This window comes from Jaculus jaculus, chromosome Y (assembly GCF_020740685.1).
Source record: "Jaculus jaculus isolate mJacJac1 chromosome Y, mJacJac1.mat.Y.cur, whole genome shotgun sequence".
Classification (NCBI taxonomy): Eukaryota; Metazoa; Chordata; class Mammalia; order Rodentia; family Dipodidae; genus Jaculus; species Jaculus jaculus.
Genome location: NC_059126.1, coordinates 5,833,223 through 5,845,244, shown reverse-complemented (window position 1 = coordinate 5,845,244; position 12,022 = coordinate 5,833,223).

The following is a 12,022-nucleotide window of genomic DNA, read 5'->3' as shown; positions in this document are numbered from 1 at the left end:
TAGTTTCTATATCAAATGATGCTTTTTGTGTCATTATAAATAGAAATTCGTTTAAAAAAATGTTTATTTGAGAGAGAAAGAGGCAGATAGAGAGAGAGAGAGGTGAAAGAGATGAGATTCAGCAGGCACAGGAAATGGGTGTGCCATGGCCTCCAGCTGCTGAACGCAAACTCATTACACATGTGCAACATTTGTGCATCTGTCTTTAAGTGGGTACTAGGGTGTCAAACCCAGGTCTTTAGGCTTCGCAGGTGGGAACCATCTCTCTAGCCATATAAAGATCTTTTGACAATAAGGCAACTTTTGGGCTGCTGCCCACCCTTTAGAGTATCACTCCACCTTTGAGCTTCAGTGAGATGATGTGATTTATTCTAAAATTATGCTATATGCAAAAAATATACAGAGGATTTCTGTGTGAATTATTATACTTTAGAAGAACTAGGTACAATGTACAGTTCTCCACATGTGGATATAATGTTTTGTTGTATAGAATGCCAGGAAAGTTATGATCAGTGCTCATTTCATTTTCGCAGAAGATACAATCCTGGTAATCACAAGAGAGCAAATTCCAAGAAAAGAGCCAGAAATAGTCACAAGATCATATTATCTTCCAAAACTCAATTCCAGGACTGGGTGGGTTTCTGTTTATTCTGCCATCTTTTTCCTCATACTTATTCTTCAGCAAATGTTAACAGTCAACAGATTTTACAGAAAAGTAGATACGAAAGTGTTGTCAAACATCTTCTTACAGAAGTTGACTCCTTTGAATGCATGTCATGTTTTTGCAGTGAACCTATCTCGTAGAAGTGCTTGTGCTTTTTAAAATATGATGGGGACCCTGAACGTTGATCTCATTGCACTTACACTCAGTTGTGTGCCTGTGATCTGCTCTGATAGTGATGGCATTCCTATATTTGGTTTCCATTTCACTGTTATCTAAAGTTTTACAAAAGAAGTATTTTCACAATTTCAGGTTTTGTCATCCCACTCAGCTTTTTAAACTCAAGGTTCAAGCATAACTGCAAATTAAATGCAGACTCAATTTTGAGTGAAATAACTATGGAAATGTGTGGATGCTCTTTGGAAGCCCAGAGAAAATTCTGTCTCACTAAGAAAACTCTACTTCCCAGGAGGTTATGGAGTATTTTCGTGTTCGCATGTGTGATGTGTTATGTGTATGTACATGTGTGTGCAGATGTGCATGTCCCATGAGTACACAGAAGGAGGTTAAAGAGAATTTGGGGTGTTCTCCTCTATGCTCTTTCACAGTTTCCTTGAGACAAGGTTCCTCACTCAATTTTCCCAGTCGGCAAGCCCCAGAGCCTTTCCGGAATCAGCCCCCAGACAATACTAGGGTAACAGGCGTGATGCTAGGAAAAGAACTCCAAGCCTTCATGCCTGCACATCCAATGTTCTTACCCACTGATCTATTTCCCCAGGCCCCAGACACACATTTGCTGTCATTGTTGGGATCTAGGGTGGGCATGCTCAACTGTCATCTTGATCCAGATTCCTGATTTCTAATAATAATTTATCGCACTATTCTAATAATGCTGGCTTTTGATGTCACTGTGACACTGAAATGAATGCCCTTCCCATATAAAACTTTATGCAAATGGGCATCTATACCAAAATCAAAACATTAAAATCAGAAAGTTTTTGCTTGTATTTCTACTTAGATCTCACCAAATTTTCTACAACATCTACAAAAATGTATATTTTCCAACCTTTAGTTTAAATAAACCCTCATTTCCCCAAATTCTCAGTAAGACTGATCATTCTAATTTTATGCCAATATTGAGAGCAAAAATTAACCCCCAAACTTAATTGTCTTTTTGAGTGACATTTTTCTAAGTAATTTAGCTTTCTCTTCACATTAGAGTAATTTGCATTTCTCTTTACTGCACATTAAATTTAGAATGCATGTACCTTTTATTATGCACATTTCTATTGGAGGTTTCTCCTTTTCTTTTTGCACTGCCAGAGGTTGCATAAGCTTTTAGTCAAGTACTGTTTTTCAAACCTCTTCTCAGTCTAAGATCTTTTGTCACTGAAAGTTGCTAGTATTTAGTAGTAAGTTTATTCTCACTCTCACGTGTTTACCATTTGGAAATAAAACATCTTGTTGCTCAGATGTGTACTATTTACTACTAAGATTTCTTGTCACTCATATGTGTTTTCTGTTTAGTACTAAGTCTACTGTCACTCATAGGTGTTTACCCCTTAGTACAAAGACCTCTTGTCACTGATAGGTGTTTACTACTTAGTACTAAGTCCACTGTCACTTTTGGTGTTTACTATTTAGTACTAAGATCTCCTGTCACTCATAGGTGTTTACTACTTAGTACAAAGTCTACTGCTTTCTTGATGACAGGTGGATATTATCTTACTTTCAAATCTATCTCTGTTCATACTAAAGTATGCTTTGATACTTTATTCTAGTATTGTTCCTGGTTTTAGTTTTCGCAATTAGTGTCTCATCCCTTTTCAAACTTATTGGTGATTGGCATGAAACTGAGGTGTGACTTTGTTGTGTGTGTGTGTGTGTGTGTGTGTATGTGTGTGCATGAAGTGTATGTGTGAGGTATGGCCTATGTGCTTGGTGTGTGTGATGTATGCACATGTGTGTGAAGATCCACACCTCCATCCATGTACAGGCCAGAAGAGAATGTCAATGATCTCTTATTGGTCAGCCTCAAAATGACATGAAGTCTCTCCCTGTACTAAGAGAGATCATCAATAGACCACAAGGATTCTTTGTCTCCTCTCCACACAAACAGCCAGTGGACTGGGATTAAAAACTTGCATGGCCACACTCAGCTTTTCAATGTGGGCTGTTGGGAATCAACCTGGAGGTCTCCAGCCTGGGAGGCCCTCACACTTAAGGGGCAAGTGTTCTTAACTGCTGTTCCGTATCCCCACACTTAAATTCATTTTTACAAATGTAGAGCTAATGGACCCAACAGCATTCTTAGACAAAATTTATTTCTCATTGTCTTCAGATACATCTTTGCACATGACGATGTTTTAAAATATAACTTATCATTTAAGAGAGAAAGATGCCAACATACATATAGGTGTTTGCGAGAAAGAGAAAGAGAGAGAGACAGCACACAAGAGGAGAGTATGAAGGGGTGTCAGCCACTGTTAACAAACTCCAGATGCATGTACCAACTTGGGCATCTTGCTTATGCGGGTTCTGGGGAAGAGAATCTGTGTCCTTTGGCTTTTCAGACCAATGCCTTAACCGCTAGGACATCTCTCCAGGCCACGATCATGGTTTTTGAAATTCATCTGACCCAAAGAACTATTCGCCTATTTATGGTTAATACTGCACTGTTTCATTACTGGATAGTTATGTATGTTTTGGTTTTGATAGACTATATAAATTCCTTCCTATTTTTCAAGATTGTTCTCATTTTCCCACATTTCTCTTCTGAAAGAATTTTAGTATAACTTATCAAGAAACCCTATGAAAACTTTAATATGCTTGTATTCATTTTTAAGATTGATCAGCGAATACCTTGTTGAATTAAATCTCCTACTTAGATACTATGAAATCCCGGATTTCTTTAGAAAAGTTATTTTATTTATCTGAGAGAAATAGAGAGAGGCAGATAGAAAGAATGGGAGTACCAGAGGCCTCAGCCACTGCAATCAAATTCCAGACACATATGCAACTGTGTTGATCTGCCTTACATGGGTCCTGGGGAATTGACCCTTGATCCTATGACCACAGGCAAATATTTTAGCTGCTAAGTCATCTTTCCAGCACTAGGTTTTCACTTTTATAAGACACTCTCATTAGATATTCCATGTTTTATTAGTTTTATTATTGCTTTGACCAAAAACCAGATAGAAATGAGGAAGCCAAGATTTATTTTGTGCATGGTTTCAGGAGTTTCTGTCCAACAATGTGGGGAAGACCTGGTAGAACAGCTCTCATCATGGTGAAAAGGAAGCCGAGTGGTGTGACAAGCAGCAGGCTGGGTAATATACAGTCCCTGAGAGTACAGCCCTGGATAAGATACAGTCCCTGAGTGTACAGCCCTGGATAAGATACAGTCTCTGAGTGTACAGCCCTGGATAAGATACAGTCCCTGAGTATACAGCCCTGGATAAAATACAGTCCCTGAGTGTACAGCCCTGGATGAGATACAGTCCCTTTGTGTAGAGCCCTGGATGAGATACAGTCCCTGAGTGTACAGCCCTGGATGAGATACAGTCCCTGAGTGTACAGCCCTGGATGAGATACAGTCCCTGAGTGTATAGCCCTGGATGAGATACAGTCCCTGAGTGTACAGCCCTGGATGAGATACAGTGTCTGAGTGTAGAGCCCTGGATGAGATACAGTCCCTGAGTGTACAGCCCTGGATGAGATACAGTCCCTGAGTGTACAGCCCTGGATGAGATACAGTCCCTGAGTGTATAGCCCTGGATGAGATACAGTCCCTGAGTGTACAGCCCTGGATGAGATACAGTCCCTGAGTGTACAGCCCTGGATGAGATACAGTCCCTTTGTGTAGAGCCCTGGATGAGATACAGTCCCTGAGTGTACAGCCCTGGATGAGATACAGTCCCTGAGTGTACAGCCCTGGATGAGATACAGTCCGAGTGTACAGCCCTGGATGAGATACAGTCCCTGAGTGTACAGCCCTGGATGAGATACAGTCCCTTTGTGTAGAGCCCTGGATGAGATACAGTCCCTGAGTGTACAGCCCTGGATGAGATACAGTGTCTGAGTGTACAGCCCTGGATAAGATACAGTCCCTGAGTATACAGCCCTGGATAAGATACAGTACCTGAGTGTATAGCCCTGGATGAGATACAGTGTCTGAGTGTACAGCCCTGGATAAGATGCAGTCCGTGAGTGTAGAGCCCTGGATGAGATACAGTCCCTGAGTGTACATCCTTGGATAAGATACAGTCCCTGAGTGTATAGCTCTCAATAACATACAGTCCCTGAGTGTACAGCCCTGGATAACATACAGTCCCTGAGATTATAGCCCTAGATGAGATACAGTCCCTGAGTGTATAGCCCTGGATAACATACAGTGCCTGAGTGTACAGCCCTGGATAACGTACAGTGCCTGAGTGTACAGCCCTGGATAATGTACAGTCCCTGATTATTTATTTGGCCCTAGTAGTATGGCCTTATGGATATTTATTCTTTTGTTATAATCCAATAAGATTATTTATTTTCTTGTTCAAAATATCCTCTAGTTTGTAAACTGGGCTTTGCTTAATTTTTCCTAAGCATGTACCCCTTTCTCAAGGGGTGTACCACCTTGCCTGGCTTAAAGTTTGTTTATTAAACTGATTTATTTGCTTATTTTAATTATGTACTTATTTATTTGAGAGACAGGAGAGACAGTGATAGAGACAGGGACAGAGACGGATAGAAAAGGAGGAAGGAGGGGGATAAGGGCATGCCAGGGACTCTAGCCACTGCAAATGAATTCCACATGCATGTGCCTCCTTTTGCTTTAGTGGGTCCTGAGGAATCCAACTGAAGTCCTTTTACTTTGCAGGCAAGTACCTTACCCGCTAAGCCACCTCTCCAGCTCATGTATCCTTTTGTTAATGTGTACCCAAGGCTGGCCTTGAGCTCCTTATTCTCCTGACTCAACCTCTTCATCAGTACCCTACCGGTGTACTCCAACACAACTGGCATGTACCCATTTTTAATTTTGATGGGAGATAACTTACATACCCTCTCACCAAATAAAGTAGCACTCCTAATATTTTCCCTCTCCTCCTCATATTCCATGCTCCTGTGCTGGGAACATCTGGAATCCAAATCAGGAAAGTTTGTACATTTATGATTCACAACACTTACTGATTATGTTTGTTCCTGATTCTTATAGGTCACATTTGCTTCTTTCTGGGATTCCTTTTACTGAACGTCAGCACAAGCAGGCTTAGAAATTCATCTAGATACTAGCTGAAGGCTGAAAAGGATGTTCTACCATGTGTAAAGGTCTCCATTATGCTCTCACAATTCAGTTCTAATTTTACTTGGTCAAGCTGAAGAATCATTACCTCTGCATTTTGAGGGTTACAGTCCATATTCATCTAGTGATGTCCAGAGGTGCTGTCTTGTTTTGCTATGGGTGATTTTCTTCTCTTTGTCTTCTGCAAGCTGACTGTTCTTTATGTTGTATCTGAGTATCTGGGTCCTGAGTGTTCTTTAAGATGTGTCTGCATATTTGTCCCGGAGATGCCCTTCTGTTGTACCTTCCATGATGATCATTATCTTTATCTTTTCTTTCTCCCCACTCCTCTCCCTCTCTCTCTCTCTCCATGTGAATCTTCTATTAGATGATAGAAATCCTAAATGGATTCATTTTGCCTCAAATTCTCTGAGAAAGACTAAACTTTCTGAACTTTATTTGCTAGATTATTACCTCAGACTTCAATCTTTGAAAGAGTAATATGGGCTGGACAGTGGCTCAATGGTTAAAGGCACTTGCTTGCAAAGGCTGACAATCCAGATTCACTTTTTCAGTATTTACATAAAGTGCATAAATAAAGAGATACATGTTCCTCGTGTCTGTTTGTTGAGGGAGAAGGACCAGGATTACCCATTCACATTCTCTCTCTCTCTTTCTCTATTTTTCCAATAAATATTTTTAAAGAGCTTTATAATAATTTTATGTAACTTACTAACTGCTATTTTTAAGAAGTGACATCTTCTCTGAGGATATAAAATATTTTTAAAGATTTATTTTTATTCATTTATTAGAGACAGGGAAAGAGAGAGAGAGAGAGATGGGTGCACGAGGGCCTCTAGGCCTTACAAATGAACTCCAGATGCATGTGACACCATGTGCATATGGGTTATGTGGGACATGGGGAATCAAACCTGGGCCTTGAGGCTTCATAGGCAAGCACCTTAATTGTTAAGCCATCTCACCATCCCCATCAAATTTAATTTAAACAGTTTATTTATATTTTGTTTTTTCCTAGCACTTTCAGATTTTTTAAATTTTATTTTCAATTTTTATATTTTTACTTCCTTGAGGTAGGGTCTCACTACAGCACAAGCTGACCTGAAAATAACTATGGAGTCTCAGCGTGGCATGGAACTCATGGCAATCCTCCTACCTCTGCCTTTGAGTACTGGGATTAAAGGCATGCACCACCACGCCCACCACTTTCAGATTTTTTAAAAAACAGAATAAACTAGGTAGCATATGAATATAACTAGTTTAACTGACACTATTCTGAAGATTGCGAATTCTGAGATTGTGTTGACAGATTTCGTGTTAAGTGACATGATTCCTGTATCCTAACAATGTAGAAGGGCTATTGTGACTGTTTTTGAACACAAACCTCTTTTAAACTTTTTGTTAACAATTTCTATAAGTAACACAATGAACTGCAATTCCTTCACACTACCTCCAAATCCCCTACCAAATCCACACTCCAATGATTAACTCTTAACTTGACTAATTAATGGAGCCTTCAATCTTTAAAATAACTAACTCACCTTGTCCAGAATTACCATGAACTATTAATTACATAATTTTTATTTTCCTCCAACAGGTGATAATGATGTTATGAACAATTACAGTAAAAATAATACATATACACCAGGGAGTCCTGGAGTATGGATCATGTACAACTTTTCCTTGAAAGATTTTTCTTTTCAAGTATTCTGCCTTTTGGGGTGCCACATAAGAAAGCTTACCATGTATTGTCCCTGTGGATACCAAGCCCCTCCCACTAGGAAGAGGCTGTCTGGGAGCAGGAGTTTAGGGACACACACACTCCTTCCTGCTCATCGATCAGGCTTACATCTTAGGGGTCTTCTCTGCTGTTCCACGCACAGGGTTTACAACCTTTGGATTGCACAGCAACTTTGAGCTGAAGTTCTGCCAATACCACTACTGATCCATTTCCAACAACAGCCCGAGGCAGTGGGAAGGACCAAATCCTTTCAAGACAAGAGAACAGTGCCTGCCATCAAGCTCAGTGGCCTGTTTGTGGGTCTCCGTAAGATACTTTTGGGACGGCTCTAAGAAGGATAACACTTACCATTCAGGAGTCATATAAAGACAAGTGTGCAATGTCCTATGCATGGTGGGCATGGCCCCATTTTCTCAAGCAATGCCAAACCTGAACACAAAGAACACAGAAAATGTCAACCTGGCACGTACGAGAAGAGGTCGTGGAATTAAGACAGGTGTGCTCATGCTGGGCAGTGAGGATGACTCTCAATGGTAACTATTACCTTCATTGGTCACGTCATAGAGCTCTGAGAAGGACCTTCCCAGAGGAGAACAAACTACCTAATTTAGCTTTTTCCTAGGAAGTGCCTGGTGCTCTACCTGCAATGTTCTCCTTGCTGGCTCCCACCATAGTGCCTCTAAAATCTCTGTCTTGTGAAGAAGACTTCAGTGCTGTAGAGGGCAGAAGAACGATACTGGGAATTGAGAAGTTTCATGGAGATAGAAGGTGATCCGCTAAGAACAAGATTCAGGAGCCCACAGCTCTGTGCAGGATTCTGCACAGAACCTTGGGCCACGGTAAACTGTACAAAGTGAAGGAGTTCTACAAAGATCTGACTTGCACTGATTTCCGAAGGCTTCTTTCCCTCATGTAAATATTGAGTGCCACAACACACATAATATTAGTAATTACACACAGTAAACTACTGCTAAGGTCCACTACCAAGAACTCAAATTTAGTTACTTGCTTTCAGTCAACAAATGTGAATATTTACTCAGCTAAATTATCTTGGTGCTGGTGTAATATATGGACAGAAATGGTCAAAGGAACTACTGATAAAAAATAAAAACAGAGAGAGAGGACAAAATTAAAGATCCTAGGATACTCTGGTTTGCAAATTATCTTTTAGTACATCTGTAGGTTTTACCTATGGATACAATAATTGGTCAGGGAACTTAAGAGCCTCTCTCTGGAGAGACCTAGCAAGCTGCTATTCTTGCAAAGACACAGAAAAGGCTCAATGTGGGTCTCAAAAGTATCAGAAGTCAGAAGCCACCATTGTGTAGGTACTAGGTAATTAGATATTTTATTCGCAATTTCATTTTGTGCAGCTTAGCCTAATCCTGCACCATAAAATACATTTCACTAGAGCCTCAATTAGGTTCCCCTGTCTTGAAATTAGCAAACCATGTTAAATAGCCCACTTCAGAGTAGTACATGGTTTGAAGAAGCTTATTTCCAAGATTAAGATTAAGTAGACAGAGCCATCTGAGAGGTAACAAAACACTCAGCACAAAAGGTGTTCCTTTCCTATTTGTCCAGTAAGATCTGTGCACAGCCAACAACAGCTGGTCTTGCTTTTAAGGGTGGGCAAGTTGTATCTCTGCTGGGAGTGCTGGCGCTTGGAACCAACATTTACTTTTTGGCTTTGTTTTGCTGTTTTGAGACAGGGTCTTGTCTGTAGTGCACACAGGCCTTGTACTGGCTGCAGTGACCCCGTAGCAGCCTCCCACGAGCTGGGATTACAAGCATGAGGCATCACGCACCAGCACTTTACTGGACTCTCACCTGATCTAGAACAGTTCTGGGCTCCATTTTGACCTTTGTCAAGGCGGAATGCTCAAGTGTCATTTTTTGTTCTTGTTTTTGTATGTTTGTTTCTTCCTGTTTTGGTTATGCGAGTTAAAACATAGCTCTATCCAAGGCAGTCCTGGAATTCACTCACCTCACCTGGAGTCCTCCTACCTCAGTGCAGCACGCCTTTACTCTCATGTCAGCTTAGTTCTGAGACTGGTCTCACCCTGCCTCCACCCAGGCCTTGAACGTCAGGCACCGATGCCCCGCAGCGGCCTCCCACGTGCTGCGATTAGAAAAGCATGAGTCCTCATGCACCAGATTTCCACTTGGATCAAAGCGAGCGCACTTCTCGCAGTCACATCGAGACTCACCAAGGCGAAGGCCATCTTAGTGCTTCAGAGGCCTGACCCTGTCCGCTGTCCCTCCAGGGTAATGCCGATCCTGGATTGCACAGCCGAACCCACCCAGCCTCACGGCTTTTGGCTTTGCCCAAGGGCACCTTGGGTCGCCGTGCCAGTCCAGAAAAGGCAAGCAAAGAGACCGAGAATGGTGCAGAAAATAAGCGCAATGGGTCCCCGAAAGTTCATCCTACTACCGGACTGCCGAGTTGGCACTGCGCAGCCTAAGGCCCAGGGCCCTTGCCAGCGTCCCTCTGCGGGGCAGCCCTCCACGTGCAAAGAGGGCTGGGAGCTCGGCATCAAAGATCAGAGCCCCAAGGTCCTGTCCCCGTGGTTAAGCTTTCTAGGCTGCGGGGCCTCCTGGCGGTCTTCACCGAGAGCCCAGGAAGCCCAGGCCCTGGTGCGCGCCCTCCGCAGCGCCATGACCCGAGGCCGGCCCCACGTGGAAGCCCGGCCCCTCCAAGAGCGCTGCCTGGGCCCGAGGTGATGTCGGACCCCACCTCTCTGCAGCAGACCCGGCTGCCTCCCCTTCCTTCCCCGCCTACCTGGTGGGAGATCTGGCCGAGCTCCCGGCTGCTGACAGAAGCCGCCATGGCACAGACGAAAGCGCAGCCTCCCTGGCGCCAGGCAGGGCCACGTGGTGTCCCGCGGCTCTGCACACCGCGCGCAGGGGCGGCTGGGTAAGCGAGCTGTTGGGTGCCCGGATGGCCGTGCCCTCCCGACACGTGCGATGGGCTCCTAGGACCATGCCACTGACCACGGGGCGCGCCAGCGAGGCCTTCCTGGGAAACCTCATGGCGTTGCACATTATAGAAAGCAGACCGAGCACCGTCCTGAATCATGCTGCTCCAGAAGGCTCCATTAGAAAAGGGGAAACAAACAAAAAGGAAATTGCCAAGCTGGATTTTTTTACTACACAAATGCACGTATGATTGTCTAATGAAATACACTGGCCTAGTTTATAAATTCTTCCTTGAATCATGTGCAGTGTAAATGGTCCCCAGCTAAGGTCAATTTTTAAAAAGAATTGATTTTTTTTTTTTTTTTCAATTTGAGGGAAATAGAGAGTAATACGGAGAGAGACAGAGAGGAAGACATAGAGAAAGGGAGGGAGGGAGGATGATATATGTGCAACATATATCTTTGCTGAAGGATAGATGTTGTTAGGAATGGGCTTAGGGGTGTTACACCCAGTACCCCCTTGCCACAGTTCTGTGCGTGGTCCTCCTGCAGTTTTCTACCTGCTGTGGCAGAGGTGATGTCCGCACTCTGCCCATGCCATGCTGTTCCCTGTCATCATCAACTTCCTCTAGATACTGGAAGCCAAAAGGAAGACTTTCCTCTCATCAGCTGCTTCAGGTCAGATGGTTTATCCCAGCAACAAGGAGGACTTACAGTCATGTTTCATTTACATGTTCATGCGTATCCACACACACTCGCACGATTATATGTGTCTCTCTGTGTGTATATGTTACCATGGTGGTTTTTATTTGAACTAGAGAAACTCACAATTTTTTAGAAGCACTTTGTTTTGTCCAGCAAGTTATTAAATCCTGCCCCCATTTTCTCCTCTAAGGCAATAAAAAAGTCATCTGCTACCACTAATGTGGAAGAACTCCTGGATTGAGCATTCACTAAACATTCACTTCCTCTTCATTGAGTCTAAACTTACAATGGGCCCTTCTCGTCAGTGTTACTACTGGGTGAGATGTTCCTGTTACTAGCAGATGGTGCTTAGTTGGGTCTTGTGTGACAGTAGATTTCACCTGAACATGTGACTCAAAAGCAGTCTAGATGAGCTACTACAAGCATTCTGCCTCCCAGAAAACCTGGTTCCTGAGCTGCTGTACATGGGTTCTGCTGGGGGGACGGGGGGAGGCTGATCTCAGTTGTCAGAGAGTGCAGAAGTCTTGTGACTCTCTGAAAAGATGCAGATAAAATTGCTTTTGGAAGTACAGGCCTACCTAGCACAGCCATGGACTCAACCAACTGTAGGTTGAAAATGCCACACAAAAAATGGTAAAATTGCAGTGGTACTGAACAATTACCATCTTTACCCTAGTACTATATTTTTGTTTAATATTTATATATTT